Here is a 24,460-nt window from a genome sequence, read left to right as displayed (position 1 = left end):
TAGTAAATGTTCCATAAATCTCATTAAAAATTAATTTGATTCTATAGATGTTTTATATTTATTCATTGAGATGAAATGAAAATAGGAGAAAGAGCATTAGAGAGAGTTGGTTCTGTTGATTAAGACTTATGGCTTCAGACATAGACAAAAACATTCTGTATTTTGGTTATGGCTCTTGTTACTCCTGGACTCAAACCTCGAGTGGTTTCCATCTTACTCAGAGATAAGCCAAAGTCCTCACCTTGGTCTGCAAGTCCGCGCATGATTTAGCCCAGGCCACTTCCTTAGCATCAACTCTTGCTACATTCCCCTTGCTCAATGCATTCCAGCCACGCCGGCCTTTGTGCTATTCCTAGAACAGAACAAGGAACTGCACCTCAGGCTCTTTACAATTTTCAGTTCCGTCTGTCTGGACTACTCTTCTTCAACCCCATCTTTATGGCTAGATTCCTCACTTCACTCGGGTCTGTACTAAAACATCACCTCCACAGAGACGCCTTCCTCGCCCACTATACGTAAAACAGCACTCTCTTTGCAGCACTCTCTCACCTCCTCTCTCTGCTCAATTTATCCTCCCAGGCTTTAGCTACAGCATATGTCTGCTTATTTTATTATCTGCTTACCCTTATTAGAAAGTAATCTCCATGGCTGGGTGTGGTGGCTCACGCCTGTAATCCCAGCACTTTGGGAGGTGAGGTGGGCAGATCACTTGAGGTCAGGAGTTCAAGACCAGCCTGGTCAACATGGTGAAACCCCATCTCTACTAAAAATACAAAATTAGCCGGGTGTGTTGGCGAATGCCTGTAATCCCAGCTACTCGGGAGGCTGAGGCAGGAGAATCCTTGAACCCAGGAGGCAGAGGTTGCGGTGAGCCAAGATTGCGCCACTGCACTCTAGCCTGGGCAACAAGAGTGAAACTCTGTCTCCAAAAAAAAACAAAAGTAAACTCCATGAAAGCAGGGACTTTATGAGTTCAGTCACGTATCTAGAAGAGTACCAATACTTAGGAAATGATCCCTTAATATATGTCGAATGAATTAATGAATAAGGACAAGGGGTGAGAAGGGAAAGGGAGCTGACACTGTTGAGCTCTCGCCCTTTGCTGGGTGATGTGCCAGGCTTCCTAACCACTCTGCAGGATAGCCATGTTCTCACCATTACACATGTGGGCTCAAGACTCAGAAAATAAGTAGCTGCAACTGCAAAGTCAAAATGTCCAAAATTACAGTCATGATCTTCCCTTCAACCTATCTTGCTTCCAGTGCAGCCTAACTCAGTGAATGGCAGTGTCCTCTTACCAGTTGCTCAGATCAGAAACCTAGGCATCTTCCCCTGTGCACTTGCCTCCCTCATTGCCTGTATCTAATCCATCACAAAGTCTTATTGATTTTGCCTCCTAAATACCTCTCAAGTCCATCTGCTTCTCTTCATGTTTATAGTTAACACTCTAAGTCAAGGAATCATTATTTTTCACTTGGATCTTGCAACAGCTTTTTAATTGACTCCCTTTTGCCATGATTGCCCCTCTAATAATTCATTCTTTTCAAAGAAACCTGAGCAATCATTACAAAATGTAGAACTGATTATGCCCTGCCCTCCTCTCTTGCTTAGATATTTCAATGATTTCCCATGTTCTTACCATAACACCAATGTCCTAGATTTGGTCCATCAGGCTGGGAACCATCTTCCTTTGCCTCCTTTCTACCAATTTCCACTCTGCTCACTAGGTACTGGCCATGCTGGTCCTGTGACATGTTTTAATTTAATTTAATTTTCTGTTTTTTAATTTTTATTTTTAGTAGAGACAAGGTCTTACTATGTTGCCTAGGCTGGTATCGAACTCCTGGCCTCAAGCAATCCTCCCATCTCAGCCTCCCAAAGCACTGGGATTGCAAGTGTGAGCCATCTCGCCTGGCCCTTGTGCCATGTTTTTAAATATTCCAGGTACTTCCTCAGTTCACCCAGCACATTCTCATCACCCTCATTCCTTGTCCAGCTTTGGTGAGTTAATTCCTCATCCTTTAGGTTTCAGATCAATTATATTTTGAAAGTGTTTCCTGATCCCACAGCCTAGAGTGATGTGAACCATCATGGAACAAGTGGCTTCTCCTTTAGGAAGTTTATCACAATTGTAACCAAGCAATTGTAAAATTATGCCTGTCTTTCCTTCACACTATAAGCTCCTTGCAATGGTGCCCTCTACATCTATCTTAAGGCTGTTTTTCCAGCATTTAGTGTAGTATTGCACAAAGAAAGCCCTTGGTAAATAGTGTTGAGTTAATGAATGTAGCCCCATTTTGAATGATGAACCCAATAAGGCTAGACCCTGGCTTTGAACCTAAGGCTGCATGACTCCTAACTACACCAGGGTTCTTTGCAAAGGTACCAAGGTGAAAGGGCTGCCAAGGGACTATAGCGCAGTGGAGGAGGGAGGTCCCAGCAGTCTGCAAAGTCCTGCCTGAAAGCAGGACCCAGGTTGCACCTACGTGTAGGTCCAGTCCCAGACCAGGTGAACGCAAGTGCTGTGTTCTCCCCCCATCACCTGGCTCCTTGGCTGGTTTAGATTTTCATTACTGGAATTCACTTTTGTTTTTTTCCTTCTGTCTACTTTTGCAGCCTTGACAGAATATCACCTTTAAGGAGGTGCGCTGCCTCATTTCGAGCTGTTAAGATAAGGGATGTGAAAGCTTAATTGATGGAGAGTGACGAGATAGGTGCTGCTGTACATCTGAAAATGAGGTGTGTGAGAAGAAATTGGATTTGTGGTGATGGTGACAGCTGAAACAGGGCTAGGCTCTTCAAGGACAGCTAGAATTCATTCATTCATTCATTCATTCATTCATACGGTGCACTAGACACTGATATGAAGTGCACATGGAAAAAAAAGAAACATGTCACTGTCTTCATGGATCTTATGTGTTAGTGTGAGGGAGACAATAAACAAATAATAATTAAATACATAGCAACATTCGGTGATGGTAAATACTTCGAAGAAAAATAGATGGGAGGGATTGAAGTGGAGCTAGACTTTTTTAGATGAGTCATCAGAGAAGGCCTCTTGAGGAGGTGACATTTAAGTAAAGATTTAATGAAGTAGGCCATATGAATACAGAAAGATTTCAAGCAGAAAAATAAGTGGCACAGAAAGGAGTTTGGTTCATGCTTTAGTTAGAGGAGGGTAAATGCTTTAATAAATACCACCCACCCCACCACCAAAACTCAGCAGCTTGACACAAAAGGAGTTTGCCCCTATGTATTCCTCCAAACATCTAGGTGGCTCTATGGCCCTCTAGGATCTTGAGTCCTCTGCCAGATCTTCTGCAGCTCATTGACGATGAGGGTGTTATAAATAAAGTTTCAGTGCCACAAAAGAAATAGCATTCGAATATAAAATTTTCTTTTTAATTCTCAGCAAGGCAATGTACTTCTATAAAAGGGTGCACCCTTACAGAAGGAACAATGGTGAGCACACACTTGGACAAGGGAGGGGAAGGGGCTCTTATCCCTGATGCATGCAGCCCCTACTGCTGTGTCTTTCCCCTATTGGCTAGGGTTAGACTGCACAGGCTAAACTAATTCCGATTGGCTAATTTAAAGAGAGTGACGGCGTGAGTGGTTTGGCTGGAAAAGTGGTTATGGCAGAGCAGGAAATCGGAATGAGTCAGAGTGGAGAATGAGCAGGTAATCAGAATGAGTCAGGGTGGAGCAGATAATTGGAATGAGTCAGGGTGGAGTAGGTAATCGGAATGAGTCAGGGTGGAGCAGGTAATGGAAAAATGTTGCTTTACGAGGAAGTTAAGTTTAAAAGTAGAAGGCAGGCAAAGAATTGAACATACCGACATACTGACATACTGATTCTTTGAAGAGAAATTTAAAACTCATATCTAACAAGAGAAATGGATCATGTGGCGGTTTCTACCAGTTAGGTCTGCAAATGTTATGTATCACTTATGTTCTTATTCCACTGGCCAGAACTTAGTCACATGCTACCCCTAATGGCAAGGAAGACTGGAATATGCAACCTGGCTGTGTGTCCAGTAGAAAGAGGATTGAGGCTTGGTAAACAGCTACTCAATCTCCTCAGGAGATATGAAAAATATGCAAAAGGCCAGAATGACTGTTGCTGAGTGAATAAAAGATGAATTCAAGAGATGGGCAAGTGCTAGGGCAGGTAAGGTCTTGAGGTGTTGCTAGGGACTTTGTGTTGTTTTCCTAAGTAAATTGGGATGCTACTGGAGGATTTTAAATAAAGTGATATGCTTAGATTTAAATATTTTAAAAACACCTTGAAATCTCTTTGGAGACTATCTAGAGGGGGTAAGAAAGGCTATGGCAATCTTTCATGGGAGAAGTGATAGCCTGGAGCAGATCATGGCTGTAGTGAAGTGCTGAGAAGTTTGATTTGGAAGATATTTTTGAGGGAAAAACCAACACAAGTTCTGTCAAACTGGATGTGGAGAATGAAAGAGAGGAATCAATGAAGTGTGCTGTTTGTTGTAGGACCTAGGTAAATGGTTGTGTCATTTACTGAGATGGGGAAGAATAGAGAGGGTATGGAGACAGAAGTGAAGGAGTCTTTTCTAGACATTTAGTTTATAAAGCCTATGAAGTAGTCAGCTGACGATATCAAGTGGGCAATTGGATATGGGGAGCTCATAGGGGGAGAAATGGGAGACTGGGGCTGGAGCAATGCAGTGTGTAGTTATCAGTGTGTTGGTATATGAAACCAATACTAACAGACCGCTGTCAGTAGAGAAGAGAAGAATTTTGAGGGCCATGCCCAGGAGTATTCCAACATTTAAAGCTCAAATCATAGGCTTATGGACTCAGAAAAAAAAAGGCTCTAAGAGGTTATGAGGTTCAACCCCTCGTTTATTCAGCAAAGAAATGAAAGCCCAAATGGTTAAATTGCTCATACAAGGTCAATTTGTGCTGCAGAATCAGGCAATAATCCAGACCCTTGGGTTACATGCCTGCTGCTTCTTTATCTATCTTATAATCAAAATAGTAATTCCTGGGATGAAGGATAGCAGAGGGAGAGGATCAATGGGATAAGAGGAAAAGAGAGGAAAACAAACTGCTGGACCGTCCATTTGCCCTTCATCCTTGCAATAGATGCAGAACATATGCTATGTGAAGCACACAGTTTTAGGTGACTTTTGTATTATTTCAACTACGAGGGGGAAGGGAGAGTACTAAACATCAGCCAATACTGCAGGAATATTGCAGGAAACACATTTCGGATTCAACTGAGGGAGAATATGATGAGTTCCTGAAAGACAAAGAAAACTGTCTCCGTTGTCTTCATATTATCAAGCAGAAATTACTCCGTGTCTTCCCTTGTCTGAGGGCTCCGTATGTAGGGTATGGTTGGCGATGAGGGGAGGTGAGGGCATGGCAAGAACATAAAGGAAGCCATGAGGGAGGTGAAAACAGGGAATATTGCATTGAGGGCAGGTCCCACCTAATCAAACTGGGAGGAGGTTAAATTTGGAGACTAAATAATAACTACAGATGCTGGGCATGTTGGCTCACGCCTGTAATCCCAGCACTTTGGGAGGCCTAGGTGGGTGGATCATGAGGTCAAGAGATGGAGACCATTCTGGCCAACATGGTGAAACCCCGTCTCTACTAAAAATACAAAAATTAGTTGGGAGTGGTGGTGGGTGCCTATAGTCCCAGCAACTTGGGAGGCTGAGACAGGAGAATCACTTGAACCTGGGAGGTGGAGGTTATAGTGAGCTGAGATTGCACCACTGCACTCCAGCCTGGAGATAGAGTGAGACTCCGTCTAAATAAATAAATAAATAAATAACTACAAATAGTGATAAGATCAACAGTATACCAAGAAAATATTCAGGATGATAAATAAAGTGCATGTAGTGGAGAGAAAAATGAACCTCACCAGGGAGAAGAGGGAGAATATTCCTATCTGCTGCCTCTGATTATCGTAGTGGGTGAACCAGGCAATGGCAAATAATTTAACTCCGTTATTCCTTCTGGATTTGTGAATTGGCAATCTACTGCAGGGTGGAGCTTGCTCTTCCCCTTCATTTTTTTTTTCATTTATATCAGCCTGTACTCACGGGTTCTTATTTTACTCGAGGGGTTACAATATGCTACAGTCATTATTTAACACTCCAATTGTCCTGGACTTTGCCAAGAGGAGCCTCTTTAAGCTGGTTCTTGTGCCCCTTTGATATCCCCATCATTACCCTCTGGCACAAAATGTTTTCATTTCATTATGAATTTTTCTTGCCCTAGCCCTGGAGAGACCCATTTCTCCAAGAAGGCTTGGTTTCTTGTAATGGAGAAAGATATTAAGAAACAAGATGTGACCTCCAGTGCTGTTGCTTCTAGAGTCTCTCATAGGGCAGTGCTAGGAAATCTATGTAAGTATGCACATATATACACCTGTATCTGTATCTGTATCTATCTATCTGTCTGTCTATCTATCTATAATCTATCATCTATCTGTCTATCTATCTATCTATCTATCTATCTATAATCTATCTATCATCTATCTATCTATCTATCTGAAGTCCGTTTATTATAAGCCAATTTGGTCCAGCACTATAAGGCTTATTAGCATTCTATTTTTCTTAATTGTAATTCCCTTATCTGACAGTGAAAAACCAGACTCCCATTATTCTCAAAATATTTATTCATTTGCTGAATCTGCTGGCCACACCAGCTGAAAATAAGGTCCTGGATAAGCTAGTGCCTCCCATCACAATTCAAGCCTCACTGAGTATAGGTACACTGAGTGTACTTTGAACCTGATGAAGGGGAAGGGGAAGGAGGAAGCTGCCTATTATTTGAGAAACTGTCATTGAAGGGGTTTTCTCATGTGCTTCCAGCTATATCCTCCCTGCTTGTTTTTTTCTGGTTTCTCTTCTATTGTCCACTTCCATGGCTTGCAAGGCCATGGCTTGCAAGGTTTGTTGAGACCTTACTGTTACAATTGCCACAGGGTGAACACAGCTTTGCTCTCAGAGCCAGTGTTGCTCAGCAATCTTGCAGCCTCAGGACACAGCGCCCCATGCTCTCTGCTCTGCCCTTTTTCCACCTTTCACCCCTAGGCCACTCAGCCTAAGCTCAGAAGGACAGGGATCCATCAGCTTCTGGCTTTCACCTTGCCCTGATGTCTCTCCATTACTTTCATTAAACAACAAGGAAACACACCAACAAAACCAGTTTTATTTGTTTCTGGGTCTTGTCTTATAATTGTAACTGTAATAGGTTCATTGACTGATGCACACATCAAGTCAATATGTGGAGACACCGGGTTGCAGTAAAGAGATTTAATCATAGGGCCACTGCATGAGGAGAGGGGAGGAAACCTCAAGTCCATCTCCTTGAGGAATTTCAGGTTAGGGATTTAAGGGCTTTGGAGAGGGCCCAGTGTGCAGGTCCTTGATTAGTCAAGAGTGCAAGGTGAAGTTAAGGGGCAGGGAGATGAAGAAGCTGCATTCTCATGCTGCTCCGTTCCTCTGTGGGGGTCTTCAAACTGGTTGCTGGAACTCAGGGCCTGAAAAAACATCTTAAACCTTCCTTAAACAAAAATCTGGTTCTAACGTCAGAGATCCTGTCTAAAGGAACAATGAGGATGCAAATCAATTCCTAAACAGTCTTATGACCCTAGTGTTAGAAATCCCACCTATAGGAACACTGGAGATGAAAATGGTCTTTTTTTTTTTTAACTACCCCCGCCCCCCGCCCTCTGCCCCCTGCATGCCACTACACCTGGCTAAATTTTTGTATTTTTGATAGAAACAGGGTTTCACCATGTTGCTCAGGTTGGTCTCGAACTCCTGAGCTTAAGTGATTTGCCCACCTCGGCCTCTCGAAGTACAGGTTTTACAGGTGTGGGCTGTTGTTCCCAGTCAGTACCCGACTTTTAGCAACAAGGAGGTGGGCCAGAGTGTAGCCTGATTAGTGCCTCATTGTAGCTATATTTCTGTCCAGAACCTGGCATGCAATTCTTGTTAACCCTGTGGGGACAGTTTCACAATTCTAGTGATAGAGACTCAAATCTAGTCTGTTGACTGAGTGGGGAGCAATGCCTTTCTGCTCTTAGTCTCTTAGCTCCCCACTCAGGGCTTCCTCATCCACTCCTACTCCTCTCTGAATAGCATCCTCCTCCCCTCCTCTCCTCTTCCCTCTCCTCTCAATAACAAAGCTCATGCCAAGCAAACTAATGAATGTAAACAGATCCTGGAGGAAAGAAGGTGGAGCAAAGTCTTGTCTTGAACTCAGCCAACCCCACGTCCCTATCTCCCTGATCTGATGTTCTTTTGTTGCTTTTAGCAACACCTGAAGAATAGGTCGGGTAACATCCCATAGCCAGCAATGCCCCGTGGTACTCTGGAGAAAAGCACTCTTCTTCAGAGCTGAGCCAGATACCAAGTGATTCACGCAGAGCTAGGCTGAATGGAGTAACAAAGCTGTGGACTGAGGGGACCCCTTGGATCATACCATGAGATGTTCAGCTTCCATATCTCTTTAATTTATAGCACATTTCCGAGTAATTCCTGTGTTTCGGACACAGTGCCAAATAGTAAAAATGTAGGATTGAATAGCAATAATCTTAACATTAGCAATAATAATAGTCTATTTCCTCAGTTTACTACCTAGATTAAGAGACAGACAAACGAACAAGTAAACGCAATGTATTATATTTTGGGGGATGCCAGAGTTATGATGAAAACACAGAACAAAGGGAACCTGGCAGAGATGGTGAGGCAATGCTTTCAAGACAAGGTCATGGGCATTGGAAGGGGAGTAGAAGTTAGCCAGGCTGAGTATATGACAGAAACAAAGGCATTCAGGGGACGAAAACTCAACACTTGGAGGGGAGGCTTATGTCAATTAGCAAAATGTCAAGAAACCAGCAGAATTGTGCACTGAGGGTCGGCCTGTACAGTGAAAATTGGTACAGTCTTTCTCGAGGACAATTTATGTGTCAGTAGTCTTGGTCTTTGACCCATTAATTCTACCTTTATAAATTTATGCTGAGGCAATAGTCAGAGAGGTAGAAAAAAACTTATGCACAAAAACTGTTTATCTCAGTATTATTTATAATAGCATAGCAACACATTAGAAATAACTTCTTTGCCGAAGAAAATTAGGCATGCATAATCATGGAGTAGAACACTACTCCACAGTGGCTGTGAAGACTTTAAATGTAGTGTTTTAGCTCATGATTAAATCAAATGGGAAGTGTTCATATTTTGTTATTGTAGTACACAGTTGGTTGTTTTCCCAGCATTCAAGTCTCTGCTCCTTCTGCCAAAGTGGCCTCATCTTCCAATTCAGAAATTCAATCCTTCCCTTGGTGAAGCAGCCATGGAATCTGGGAATAACAGACCCTGCTTCTCCCATCCCTCAGCTGCCAACCCGAGGGTGAGCTCTGATGGGCTTAAGCCCTCTAGCCCACCCACTTCCTCAATGGGGAGAAGCACCTCTCCTAAGTAGGGCCATGAGAATAGAAACTAAGGGCTTGTGTTTCATGATTCTTCTCTTGATTCCCTTCTGGATGAAGTGGCATATAGATACCAAGTCTAAAACTGATGTTAAATTAAGTTTAGCCTAAAGCTGGCTCCTAAAACTTTTAAGGTTGGCTTAAAGGTTTCTCTGTGCATAGTGAATTGTGATCTAAATGGATGCTTAAACGACTGCAACCTACTCTTATGTCAGTCTCCAAGTTTTGGCCAATCAAAGGAGGCCAACTATTCAAACTGTGTTCTAATTAGGCAAACACCAACTATAACCCAGTCCGGCTGTTTCTATACCTCACTTCCATTTTCTGTACCTCACTTTCCTTTTACTGTCCATAACTCTTCTTTGACCATGCGGTTGCACTGGAGCCTCTCTGAATCTATTCTGATCTGGGGCAACCTGATTCTTGAATCATTCTTTGCTCAATTAAACTCTGTTAAATTTAATTTGTCTAAGGCTTTTCTTTTAACACTGACAAGACTATTTTTTGCTTTTACAAATACTGAAGTGAGCCTGAGAATGAAGCCAACTGATGGGAAGGGCAAAGGTGACAGAATTGCAGAAAAAATTAGCTGGATTCTTAAAACAGCCCTATTTCGGGGATTTTGTATTACATGAATTAAGAGATTTATTTCATGTTTTAAGCCAGTCTGATTTGGAATTTGGGTTACTTACACATGAGAACATCTTAGCTGATACAGTTAAGTGAAAATAGAAGTAAATTGCAGTAAATGAAACTGCAAGTACACATAGATAATTTCCTACTTTTGTACACAATTTATTCCTCCAAATGTTTTTAGAAGTCAAATAATAGAGGAGGTGACAACTGGGCGGAAGTGGGAAGGTTTACTGTAAGTTGATGAAGGGACATGCAGAGGACAGTGTGAGGACAGAGGCAGGAAAGAGTTTGATGATTACCAGGGACTCAAAGACAACCAAGGTGGCCGAAGGGACTGAAGGTGGGGAGGTGGGGCCAAGTGAGCCTGGGAAAGTTGGGGATCAGACCAGGCACACATTGTCTTTTAAGTTAATTAAAGAGAGGTGTCTTCATTCAAAGAACAATGGCAAGTAAATAAAGGATTTAAATAAGGGGTTGGGGAACCCAAAACTGGGACAGTATGAAGAGAGGATCAGATTTACATTTTGAAAGAGAAAGATAATTCCAGCTGCAGAGTGGAGAATGAATTCAAGGGGAGGGCCAAGATGGAATGAGACAGACATGTATGCTTACATCCCTGCACACAGGGTGGGTAATGGCCGGAGCACATGTGGTTAGTGGAGAGGGAGAGGTGTGGGTGATTGGAAAGCAAAAATCAATGAGACTGCCAGATGGACAGGATATAGGAGGTGAGGGAGACTCCTCTGTCTGGGTCTATAAGATTTAGAACTTATTATCAATAAATAGAAAAGATATGAAGTTTCATATGGTAAGATATTTTGACAAAATTCACATGGAGATCATAGACCATAGTGACACTGCAGTGGGCAGGAGGTGTGGGACATGGTATAGGCCACAATGACCAGAGGAGATTCAGGGAGGAGCAGGGCCTTGAAGGAGTGGTGGAGTTTGAACAGGTGATGAAATTACGTGATTAAAATATTGAAGTGGACTTTTTGCTATCTTAAAGTAAGCAGGAACTATCTGTTATCTGAGGGTGACTGGAAAAGCCCAAGATTTCCTCCAGGCGAGAGAAAAGAAAACGTGGTTCATAGATCAGGCAGGAGGGCAGTGACAGCAAGAATCAAGTTGGTTTCTGCTTGCATCCTACTGAGTCCAGTTCATTGAAAAATGGATTGCGGCCAGGCACAGTGGCTCACGCCTGTAATATCAACACGTTGGGAGGCTGAGGCACGTGGATCACTTGAGCCCAGGACTTTGAGACCAGCCTGGGCAGCATGGCAAACCCCATCTCTACAAAAAATACAAAAATTAGCTGGGCATGGTAATGTGTGCCTGTAGTCCCAGCAACTTGGGAGGCTGACTGGGGAGGATCACTTGAGCCTGGGAGTTTAAGGCTGCAGTAAGCCGAGATTGTGCTACTGCACTCCAGCCTGGGCAACAGAATAAGACCCTATACTCCCCCCCGCCCCCCCAAAATGGATTGCATGCCCATCTTTTGGCAGAGCTAGTCATTTGTGGGAATCTATACCCCAGGATTAGCAGCAGGTCTGTTGGAATTTCGTCTAGAGCAAGGGTTGGCAAATGAAGGCCCAAGGGCCAAATCTGGCCCAAAGCCCACTTTTGTGAATGAGTTTTACTGGACCACAGCTCCGTCCATTCTTGAGTATCACCTAGAGCTGCTCTAGCTACAGTGGTAGGCTTGAGTTTTGACAGAGATTCTTTGGCTCACAAAGCAAAAAATATTTACTATCTTGCCCTTTGAGAGGGAAATTTGCTGATTCTTGACCTAGAGATACTGAGGTACTAGAATATTGCTTCCTAGTGCAACACAATTTTAGAGAGATACACTAATTTAATGAAAAAACTCAAAAATTTTTTATCGAACGATATTTGAGGAGTCAAATAACAAGTATAAGAAGAAAGAAAAAAACTAATGAATATTTTATCCATATTCCTCCTATGGCAGTTAGCTACTATTCATTCGATCTCTCATTCTCCCGATAATTATTTACTGAGTGCATACTATCTGCCACGCACACGGCTAGATGTAGGTGATTAGCTAAGAAGACAAAACAAAGCTCCTTTCCCCTTGGAGCTTTATTCTTGGGAGTGGGGAAGAGAAATAAGAAAAATGAAAGTAAAAATATTCAGAATGTAGATGGTGCTACAAACTGTGGGGAAAAATAGGGCAGGAAAGGAGCATAGATAATGGGGATGAGGATGGTGTATTAGCCCATTCTTGCATTGCTATAAAGAAATACCTGAGACTGGGTAATTTATAAAGAAAAGAGATTTAATTGGCTCATGGTTCTACAGGTTGTATAGGAAGCATGGCTTCTGAGGTGGCCTCTCGAGGCTTTTACTCATGGTGGAGGGTGAAGCAGGAGCTTGCATGTTACATGGTAAAAGCAGGAGCAAGAGAGTCATGGAATGGGGGTAAGGGGATGTGTCACACTCTTTTAAATAACCAGATCTCACGAGAACCCACTATTGCAAAGACAGCACCAAGCGATGAGGAATCCACCCCCTTGACCCAAACGCCTCCCACCAGGCCCCACCTCCGGCACTGGGGATTACAATTCAACATGAGATTTGAGTAGGGACAAATATCCAAACTATATCAGATGGCTAGGGTGGCCTCACTTGACGAGAGAACATTAGAGCAGAGATTCAAGGACGTGAAGGAGACAGCCATGTGACTCTGGGGGTAGAAGTCTTCCACAGAGAGGACGGGAGGGCAAGTGTCCCAAGGCAGGGACATGCCAGCTGGGTTTGCAGAAGAGGAGAAGGTGAGTGGAGCTGTGGTAGAGCTGAAGGAAATGAGATTAGAGAAGTAGAGGGGTCAGATGGTGAGGTGTAGGCACTTTGGTTTTTCCTCTGAATGAGAAAGTAGTCTTATGAATTGTGGACAGTGGAGGAGCATGATCTGCCTTACATTCTGAAGGATCACTGCCTGCTGCTTGAGAATGGACTGTAAGAGTCCTGGATAGAGAATGAGAGCTGGTTAGGAGGCACTCATCCAGGCCAGAGGGGATGTGGTTTGGAATACAGGGATACAGTGCAAATGGCAGGTCCAAATAGGGCTCGTATTTGGATTGGATATGAGGTGTGAGAAAAAGAGCAGTAAAGTATGACTCAAAGTTTTGGGGGCTGAGCAAATGGAAAGATGACGGAGGCCAGTATATGACCAGACTTTGGATGTAGGACTAGAGTTTGAACTTGGACCTGTTCAGGTTGAAATGCTTACTGTGAATCTACACGGAGATGATGAATAGACAGTGGGATGTATGGGTCTGGGGTTCAGGTGAGAGATCCTCTTTGTTTTAGCCCTGGACATGGCTGTTCAAGAAATTTGGGGAAAATAGAAGTCTTAGAAGGTTAAGATACTGTTAAACATGATGCACTCAAAGGCCTGCAGACTTAAGGACTATTTAAAACTTCTTTAAGCACCTAGAGGCACAAGCTTTCTTTCTTTTAATGAAACTGAATTTCGAAAATAGCTTAAAACTAGTTTTACCTAATTAATAAAAATGACTCAACAAATATGACACCGATATTCTATTGCCTGATTTTCTGGGGAAGACCTTCTAGCTGACAATTTAATGCAGAAACAAAAACGAATAAACCAAAACAAAAACAAATTATAGCATATAAAACTATAGAGGGTCTTATAAAATGTAAAGGCATATTATAAAATTTTCTACAAAAAATTAGAATAATACCTTGTGGAGAACCCAAGTGTGGCAGTTTTTATTGAAATGGTGGAAGAGTGAGATGGTTAGCAAAGACACCGTCCTGGTGAGTAACGTTTAGAAAACCATTTCCCAGTTGACATCTGAGAGGCACATTTTTCTCATACCTACGAATCTGGATTTTCTGTTCATTTTTTTTTTTAAATTGAATCCCAATAATGGCGCCTCATACTCTGAATAACACGCCTTAAGGGACACTATTTTCTTCCTGTCTGGTTTTCTCCATTTGCTGCTACCTCCCTCAAACCCATTCAAACTCTGCCTTCTTTGCCTTGTTTTGTCCCATGAGATTCTATTTATTTATTTATTTATATTTTGAGATTGAGTCTTGCTTTGTCAACTAGGCTGGAGTACAGTGGCATGATCTTGGCTCACTGCAACCTCCACCTCCTGGCTTCAAGCAATTCTCCTGCCTCAGCCTCCCGAGTAGCTGGGTTTACAGGTATATGCCACCATACCCAGCTAATTTTTTATTTTTCGTAGAGATGGGGTTTTGCCATGTTGGCCAGGCTGGTCTCGAACTCCTCACTTTATGTGATCCACCCACCTCAGCCTCCCAAAGTTCTGGGATTACAGGTGTGAGCCACCGTGCCCAGCCTTGTCCCATGAGATTCTGACCTCTACATATTACACCTTGTGGTATCCATTGCTTATTGGCTCGTGGCTGGATTGATTAGTGGACGGCACCAACAGATTAGAAGGCAGGAGGAGAGAAAAGTGGCAGTGTTTCTTCCTCTCTTTTCTCCTTGCTCCTAGCTGAGGTTCTGGTAGTGCAGGATGTGTTTTGAAATCCCTGATGGCTGCAGTTCTTGTCTGTCATCCCCTCTCCCATAGTTTCATCTCACTGAGCTTTTGTAATGCTGTTTCCTTCCTTTCTCCTTCAAGCCTGGGGTAGTGAGGACTTCCTGTGGATGACTTCCCTGGATGTCTCAACAACTCTTGGTAGTTACCCTACTCTTGCAATTCCTCTGTAAATAGTCCCTTTATTAAATTTCTTTCAAAATACCTCTTCAGGGTATCGTCTGTTCCTGCTGGAATACTGACCAATACATCAGCTAAGCTTTTAAAGAACCATTTGACAGGTGAACTCTTATTAATTCTACAATTATGGCCCTTAATGGATGCACCCAGAACATTGTGTCTCTACTGAACTAAACTAAACATAAGTTATTGAGCACACCAGGGGTCACTTTAGTTAGTACTAGGGAGAAACAATGAACAAAAACAATGAAGGGCCTGGCAGCTGCGGCTCATGCCTGTAATTCCAACAATTTGGGAGGTTGACGTGGGTGGATTACTTGAGGTCAGGAGTTTGAGACCAGCCTGGCCAACATGGCGAAACCCTGTCTCAACTAAAAATAAAAAATTAGCCAGGTGTGTTGGCACATGCTTGTAATCCTAGCTACTCAAGAGGCTGAGGCAGGAGAATAATTCGAACCTGGGAGGCAGAGGTTGCAGTGAGCTGAGATCTCACCACTGCATTCCATCTTGGGCAGCAAAGTAAGACTCTGTCTCTAAGTAAATAAATACAAACAAAAACAATGAAGAAGAAATCCACAATCTGAGGAAGCCGGAAGCCCAGCCCCTTGTTTATACAACTTATGTACCCATTATTTATCATTGCATCAACACTGTACCCTTACCCTGGCCAGATATCTCATAGCTAAAGTTATATCTCAAGTCAACATCTTGTATGTAGCACGTGGTCTTCAGACACAGCTATTCTGCCATGTTATATTCATTACCATCTTATAAAAAAGTCAAGTAAAAATAATATTCAGTTATAATTATTTTTGGTTTCATTGACATGTCCTTGAACTAAGGTGCTAACACTCAGCATGGAACCCCCTATGTTGATACTCAAACAGAATCGGTATGAGAGTCAGTTTGAGAAGATTTGGGGATAAAAGAGTTAAGAATTTCCAATTGGGTAACACCAAGATGTGTTTTGAAACGTTCCCCTTCACTGTTTCTTACATAATTATATTATTTGTGAGTGAGTTAATTGCCTGATCTCGCTCTGTCCCTCACTACTGTGAACAGAAAGATAATCATTTTTTCTATGCAGTTGATAGGGTTTTATTATATTGAGTTAGAAAAGACCTGAAAAAACAACGCCTTCCTGATTTTTGCCAAAAAGAAAGGCTGCCGTTTATTTCTTAACTACAGTTGTTATTTTTGGTAAATGTCCTCAATAAATAATCATGCTTTATTGCCAAATAACTTTATTTACTTCCTTTGGCATACATTTTGGAAATAGTTTGTTCTGTAGAATACATCAGAAAATAGCCTTGCTGAAAGCTGGGCAATTGATGGGTGCTTTGTGAAGAGTTTGTTTGGGGAAGGGTAGCTATCTAGTTTCTTCTGCCTTAGAATGATTTTCAAATCCAAACTATTCCAACTATGCTTTGTGCAATAAAATGTTGCACACTCTTCTATGAGTGCACACTATTCTATAAGTTGGTGAGAATTAAAAATAACCTCTGTTAAATGTTACTCACCTGCCTTTGGTAGACTTGTCTCAGCAGGATTTTCTTTCACATCGTCAATTTATATGACTGTGCAAAATTCTGTTGCATAGAAGTGCCTCAATATTTTTAACAATCCTATCTGAAAACTTCAGTTGTTTCTAACATGTCCATGTTAATGCTCATGCTCCAGAGAGTATCCTCATCACTTAATCTTTATGCTTATCTATGACTGGCTTCTTAGCAATGCAGCAGCTGGGTCAAAGAATAAGCAAAGCCTGTAAGGCTTTTGAAAATATTGCCAAATTCTCTTTCAGAAAGCGGACTATGAGAAAGTTTGCTTTCTTCCATACCTTTCAACTTGGTCAATATTTTTTAAATTTTCAATTTGTTAGGTGAAAAACAAACCTTCATTTGCATTAATTTGACAATAGTGAGGGCAAAAGCTTTTCACATATTTACTAACCATTTATCTTCCGCACCCTTCCTTCCACCCTCCGTCTTGAGCTCTTTCCCCTCTTACTCCCTCCATCCTATAATTTCTCCCTCCTCTCCTTCCTCCCCCCATCCGTTCCTTCTTTCCTTTCTTCTTCCCTTGAATGACAGGCTCATGCTTCTGGTTCAACTGTAACTTGCTTCCCCAGTATCCATCCCCTGCTTCTTTTTTAGTGAAAATACTTCAATTTTATTCAGGGCTGTCATCTGTCAAATTAAATGACAACAACAACTGAATTTCTCAGCCTACCTTGCAGCTAGGGTTGGCCATATGGCACAGTTCTGGCTAATGAGAACTGGAAGTTGCCAAGAGGAACTTTGGGGAAAGCCCTTTAAAATGAGGGTGGATATGCCAGCTTGTTTCATTTTGCTTTTGCCCTGTGTCTCTTCCTTCTGCCTGATATAAGACTGCATTTTTGCTACAGGTTGTCACCATCAAGTGAGAAGGGGATAAAAGCCACCTGCTAAGGCTGGCACAGCAGGAAAAGCCTGGCCCCTGTCGGCAAGGCTGCGTCATGATGCTCCATAACAACTCCAGACAGCTTACCCCCAGACTTATATTACCCGCAAAAAATAAAAACTTTGTTAGCTTAAATCATCCTAAGTTGGGTTTTCTGTTGGGTGCAGCTAATATAATGTTCTCTGTCTATATTATTGTGGAGAATATATTTTGATTATTGACTAGAAGGGGTCTTTAGACTTAAAGGGTATTAACACTTTATTTAATGAGTGCTGCCACTTTCCAGTTTTTCTTTTCTTTTTGCCTTTTTTTTTGTGGCCTGTTCCCATATTTTAAAAATTTAGTTGTCAAATTTATTGCTGTTTTGTTTAATGGCTCCTGCTTTGGTGATGTATTTGGAAAGACCTGTTTTTTTGAGACAGAGTCTTGCTCTGTCACCCAGTCTAGAGTGAGGTGGCATTATCTCAGCTCACTGCAACCTCTGCCTCCCAGGCTCAAGTGATTCTCCTGCCTTAGCCTCCTGAGTAGCTGGGACTACAGGCACGCACCAACGTGCCGGGCTAATTTTGTATTTTTAGTAGAGATGGGGTTTCACCATATTAGCCAGGCTGGTCTCGAACTCCTGAACTTACGATCTGCTTGCCTCGCCCTCTCAAAGTGCCGGGATTACAAGCGTGAACTACCAGGTCAGGCCAGAAAGCCCTTTTATAAATTTATATGAGTATTCATTTTTACTTTTACATGATTATTTTAAAAAATTTAGTTATCAAATGTATCAGTCTTTTGTTTTATGGCTCCCACTTTAGTGTTGAATATGGAAAGATCTTTAATAAATTTACATGATTATTCATTTATGCTTTTATGTGATTATTCACTTACATTTTCCTTAAAAATTTGGTTTTATTTATTTATTTATTTATTTATTTATTTATTTATTTTGAGACAGTCTCACTCTGTTGCCCAGGCTGGAGTGCAGTGGCGTGATCTCGGCTCACTACAAGCTCCGCCTCCCGGGTTCACACCATTCTAGTGCCTCAGCCTCCAGAGTAGCTAATTTTTTGAATTTTTTTTTAGTAGAGATGGGCTTTCACTGTGTTGGCCAGGATGGTCTCGATCTCCTGACCTCGTGATCCGCCCGCCTCAGCCTCCCAAAGTGCTGGGATTACAAGCATGAGCCACCGCGCCTGGCCTGGTTTTATTTTTTATATATACTAAACTAGAATGGCATATGCACTGACTCCCCTTCCCATACCCACGCAGACTCTGCTAATCGATTATGCCACTCATTCTTAGTGAGCAACAATGTAGGCTGCAAATCTATTTTTACAAGCCACTTTAAATGCTTTCTTGGACAGATGGCGTGTAAGTAAATAAGCAGTTGTAGACCGATCCACTGTTATCTTTAATAATATTGGTAAAGCACCACTGGGGGCAAACAACCTACTAATATTTCACAGGCTGGAAAAGAAGCTGAGAGGAAATCTTTTATTTTTTCTTTAATTGTGTAGCTTCCAGTCTAAACAGAAAGTCAGTACAATTCAAATGACGATATCCTTCAAATGACAAAATTACTGATCCACCTAAAGGAATCAGCAACAATTATTTAGACAGACACATAGGCTTTTTTTTTTTTTTGACCTCTTAGTTTTACAGTATAGGGTGGTGTTGGGTACTCTAAATGTTTATGGAGGATTGGCGCTTGCAGTATTCATAATAGTGTCAATTTAATTGGAAAGGCTTAAGGAAGAGATGACTTTTTCTTTGCAAAACAGCTCAGAAGTAGGAAGTAGTTATTCATGAGTTAAAAGTAATACAAGTCTTCAGGTAACAAAATGTTTTTCAGAAGGACGTGAGGAGCTAAAAGTAAGGGGAATATCAAGAGTAGACCCAGGAAATAAATTATCAAGAGCATGGTATTCGGGAGTGATGCAGATGTTTTCCTTGACTGTCAGTTTGGCCCATTCCCTTCATTCTCCCTCTTGTAACCTGCCGGCCTCCTATTTAACACACCATAAGCTGACGCCTATTACGACTTTTCCTCTCGCTTTTTGCTTAAAATGGCAAACAAAGGGGCACTGCAGGTATAGCTGCACATACAATTTAAAGGAAATATTTTTTAAAAATATGTATTCCATAGTTGCTTTCAGGGCTTAATTTATATTATTGGGTCCTGAAAGGAAATGCTTAGGCAACCTCTAAAACCTTCCTTCTAGTCTGCCACTTTGCTACTAACTGAAGATGAGTGGCTGGCTGCTCTGATGTTATCGATGGTGATAACCACAGCATAAAGTAGGAAGAAATAAATAGGACTGGGCTTTACTGGTTTAACCTCCAGAAGAATCATGGAGCTAAGAAGAGAGGTTGTGGGAGGGGATCAATAGTTGACAAATGAAAAGAGTCTCAGTCAGTTGGAAAGGGCATTTGTTTTCCCATGACGTAGCAGAATAAATCACTTGTAGAATCCAACAACTCAGGATTGTCTTTTGCAAAATAGCACTCTCTGTTTTACGTTACCTAAAATCTTTGAGAACTATAGCGCAAAGTATTTTTCTACATTATATGACTGGGAAAGTAGAAGTACAACAATCCAAATTGATGCTAAAAGAGATGCAAATCTACTATCAGTGTCATTATCCAGATGAAGTACTTACTGTAACACACAAAATTCATGAAACGATGCTAGGTAACATGGAATCTCTTTGGTAAAATGTGATTCCTGTTTTATTGGAAGGGATTCATTTAAGTAAAGAAACTTTTAGCTTACTAGTAACATATGATCTCTATGCTCATTTTGAGAAATTTTTCTGAAATTGTTATGTTCCTGTAATTCTTCATGTAAATCAAATTTATGTTTGGCATTAGGACTCTTGATCGGCTGCATGTAACATAAGCCAATTTGAACTGCTTTTTTGGGTTATTCTACATTTTCCCTTCTCCTAGTTTCCATCCATTCTCTGCTATTGGCAAGTGGCTGGTGTGTGGTTGGTGTCTGGCCACTCTCTTGCTCTATGCTCTGGGATGCTGAGCCCTGTGGACTCAGTCTCTTGGGTCATCATGTTGGTTGACTTCCGTTTGGGCTTGGCAGTGGGAAGGGTTGTCAAATTTGAGAGTAAGAAGAAAGAGAGATCTGGATGCTTCCTTCTTTGCTCTCATTTGAGCAGTAACTACACTCCTCGATCATAGCTCCCACCAGGATAGACAGCCTTTTCTTCACACTCTTGTTCTCGCTGGCTCTCAGAATACATTTTCTTCTCTTATCTTTGGCCTAACAATGGCAAGGGCCTTCAGCTGTTGCTAATCTATGGGCCCTTCGCTGTATTTGTCAGCTGTTATTGTGACAACAAACAACTCCAACGTTTTGGTAGTTTAAAACAATAGGCATTAGTATTTTTCTCATGAAACATCAGAGCTATGGATTTGGCTGTGGCCCAGGTTCAAGTGTCTTCTCATTCTGGATCCCAGGTTGAAAGAATATGACGTTCTCTTGGTATCGGCAAAAACACAAGACAGAGCTCAACTCAAGCCCTACAAGTGCATGTAAAGCTTCTACCTGGATAGTGAAAATGTCAAGTTTAGTCACATTCAAGTGGCCAAAGCATGTAACACAGTCAAACCCGAAGTCAAACCACTGGGGATGTATACTTCTCCCACAGGAGTATTTGAGTGACCTTTGTTTTCTGTTAGGTCTCTAATACAGTTATCTATAGAAAAAATATTTTTAAGGAAAGCTTATTACAATGATACATAGAGCTCCTTTGCTGCACCCAAAGGCAGAAATTGCAGCCAGCCTTCAGGAATGAACCGGAATGAGAGACTGGAGTAGTTTCTGGACTTGCCTTTTCTCCTCTCTGCTCCTTTCTGACTGTTTGCTTCCATTTTTCTCTTTTTGCAGGACAACTTCACTTGCTTCTCTTACTTAGATTTTGGAAAACATTATGTCCAACATCTCGTAAGTGTAATGTTCCAAGATGAACTGTCTGTTGGTCTTCACTCTAAATTCACAGAGAAGGCTTCTGACTGGCCGAGTGTGGGTGAGATGCTCGTTCCCAGTGCTACAGACAGGGCACAATGGGCAAGTCCACACTGTATAAAGTAGCTGCTGGGACCCTACAATGTAACATGGATTATGCTGACATAAAATTAAAAGTAAAGGGCAAGATTATCGACCAGGTGCCCAGCATGTCCAGACCTCTTTTTGCCGTACGTTTTCCTTTGGTGATCGCTGTTTTGTTAAGCGGCATCTACTAAGTAAAATTGGAGTTTTTTGCTTTGCTTTTTTGTTAAGTGCAATATTTATTTTCTGCCTAAAAGAAATCTGGACTTTGTAATATGAAGGCCCTTTTTTTAAAAAAAAATCTTTGATTTTCTCTGTGCAATACGCTAGGTGTAAATTTTCAATTTCTTTTAAATATGGATGGAAAGTAGACATCTCTCTGAAGACAAGGGAGAAGTGTACCTGCAAATATGGATTTCAGCCTAGTAATGAAGATATTCGTAATGATATATCCGGTAATTTTGGAGGGAGAGATTTTGAATAAAAATAATGACATTTAATTATTTACATTGACCTTGGTATGTCTATACAATATAAAAGTAATTGGTAGCAAAAAAAAATACTAAGAGTATTGTAGTTTAAAGTTCTTATCTTCCTTTACTGCTCATAATCTGTGTGATATAAACAACACTGTGAGACAGTTATTATAACTCCATTTTGCAGGTAAGTAAACAAACTCAAAGAGGTTGAGTAACTGGCTTAAATTCATAGCGCTATTAAATGGCAGATTCAAGACGTAAATCCAGGTTGGATTAACTCCAAAGACTGTGCTCATTTGTAAATTATCTAGGATGATGGCCGACCAGAGTAGGCATCAATAAATATTAGCTTCTTTTCTCTGCAAAGTTTCTTTCACTTCTATAATGCTATGATTTGCATGGTTCTTTCATAAAGTGAGTGGAGTGGGATTATGATAATGATAGGTTCTATTTGCCAAAATGGATGTCACAGGGACGCTGAGAATGAGTTGGCTTCCCAGATTCTATTGGGAGTGGGATCTGAGCTTAATCTTCCTAAAACAGATTTGTTATTGAAAAACATTTTTTTTTTAAATTTTCTTAGAGAAAGGGTCTTGCCCTGTCACTCACGCTGCGATGCAGTGGTGCAATCAGAGCTCATGGCAATCTTGAACTCCTGAGTTCAAGTGGTCCTCCCGCCTCAGCCTCCTAAGTAGCTAGGACTACAGGTGTGCACCACCACATCCAGCTAATTTGTTAATTTTTTTTTTTTGGTAGAGGTCTCACTATGTTGCTTAGGCTCATCTGGAACTCCTAGCTTCAATCAATACTTTTCCCTTGGTCTCCCTAAGTGCTGGGATTACAGGCATAAACAACCACCCCCAGCTTGTACTTTCTGTTTTGACCCACCAAGTTTTGCAAAATTATGTTTCAGGGACTAGAATAATTATATTGGACTTCTCTTTATCCTAGGGTGGATAACAAGAAAGAAGGTAGAGGGCATCCCATTATTCACACAATCCTGGGGGTATTCCATTTGTGACTTCATATCCAGCCATGCACTATTTTCCACATAGTTTTCTCAGGAAGTGTTCTTAGTGTCTTTTTATTCTAGTCAAAAGTTTTAAATATCAGATATAATGTTGTATTTATTACATTACCACATAGTACATGATTGCAACTCCATAAAAACTCCATACACACAGACACACAGACACACACACACATACACAAAACTACATATATACACATAGATACACACACAAACACATCCATATATAGATAAAACTGAGAAGAAAAACATAGAACAAATATATTTAATTTATTAGTAATGGGATTATAGGTAGTGTTTTTAAATCAAAATTTTCTTTTTTTTTTAACATTTAAAAGCGATGTATTTAAAGGAAACAATAACGAATTAGTGCGTCACAATGCTTCAACTAGCTAGAATACACACAAAATGGAGCATCCCAGGCAATGGAAGGAAACATTCGTAATAATTTAAAATACCTCCAAAACCCACGCCTGTAATCCCAGCTACTTGGGAGGCTGAGGCAGGAGAATTGCTTGAACCTGGGAGACAGAGGTTACAGTGAGCCGAGATTGCACCACTGTACTCCAGTCTGACTGACAGAGTGAGACTTCATCTCAAAATAAATAAATAAAAATAAAACACTTAAAAAACCTATAATTTAAAAAATATATATTTTTATTGATACCTGATCTTTGTACATATTTATGGGGTACGTGTGATATTTTATTACACGGATAGAATACCTAACGATCAGGCCAGAATATTTAAGGTATCACCTTGAGTATTTACCATTCCTTTGTGTTGGGAACATTTCACGTCCTCTCTTTAGGTGTAGTCACCCTATCCTGCTACAGAACATTAAAACTTATTCCTTCTCTGTAACTGTATGTGCCCATTAACCAAGCCCTCTCATCACCTCCAATACCCTTTCCAGCCTCAGATAACTATCAAACTACATCTTCACCTTCATGAGATCAACTTTTTTTTTTTTTAACTGCCACTGAGAACACAAAGCATACTAATTTATCTCTGCCAGGATAGACAAGAAATGTATACTCTGGCTTGTCTCTGGAGAAAGGCACAAGGTAGCTATGGAAAAGAAGTAGGAAGGAGGCCTTCCTCTGTATACCATTTTGGTACCTTTTGAATTAGAAATTAATGTAGTGCATTACCAACAAGAAGAAAGATAGAAAAAAATGTATACTCGTCTTCCTTGCCTTAGTACGGGAACTGGAATTAGCATGATTCTTGAATTTTTGTTTCCTTATCTTAAGAATTCTCCACCTCTATTTTATATGGATCTTTTGGAAAACACATGTATTTAAGTAAACAACGTCCCTACATATCTTTCAATGCAGTTTAATACCATATATATGACACTTTTTAAGATAACAGATTTATCTGGGCATTGTGAAACATTCAGAAAGTATAAAATATGGAGAACCTATTTTTTAGGTGATGGAACACAAAAACAAGTATAAGTAATAGGCCAAACTCAAAGCTGTGCACATTAATTACTGCAATGCCTAGCATAGACTCAAACACACAATTCAACTAGACAAAGATCAGAGTGTGCTAGAGTATATAGATAGAGAAGATTTTGTGCAATGTTGTTGT

This window comes from Nomascus leucogenys, chromosome 20 (assembly GCF_006542625.1).
Source record: "Nomascus leucogenys isolate Asia chromosome 20, Asia_NLE_v1, whole genome shotgun sequence".
Taxonomy (NCBI): Eukaryota; Metazoa; Chordata; class Mammalia; order Primates; family Hylobatidae; genus Nomascus; species Nomascus leucogenys.
Note: the sequence above shows the minus strand (reverse complement) of the source record.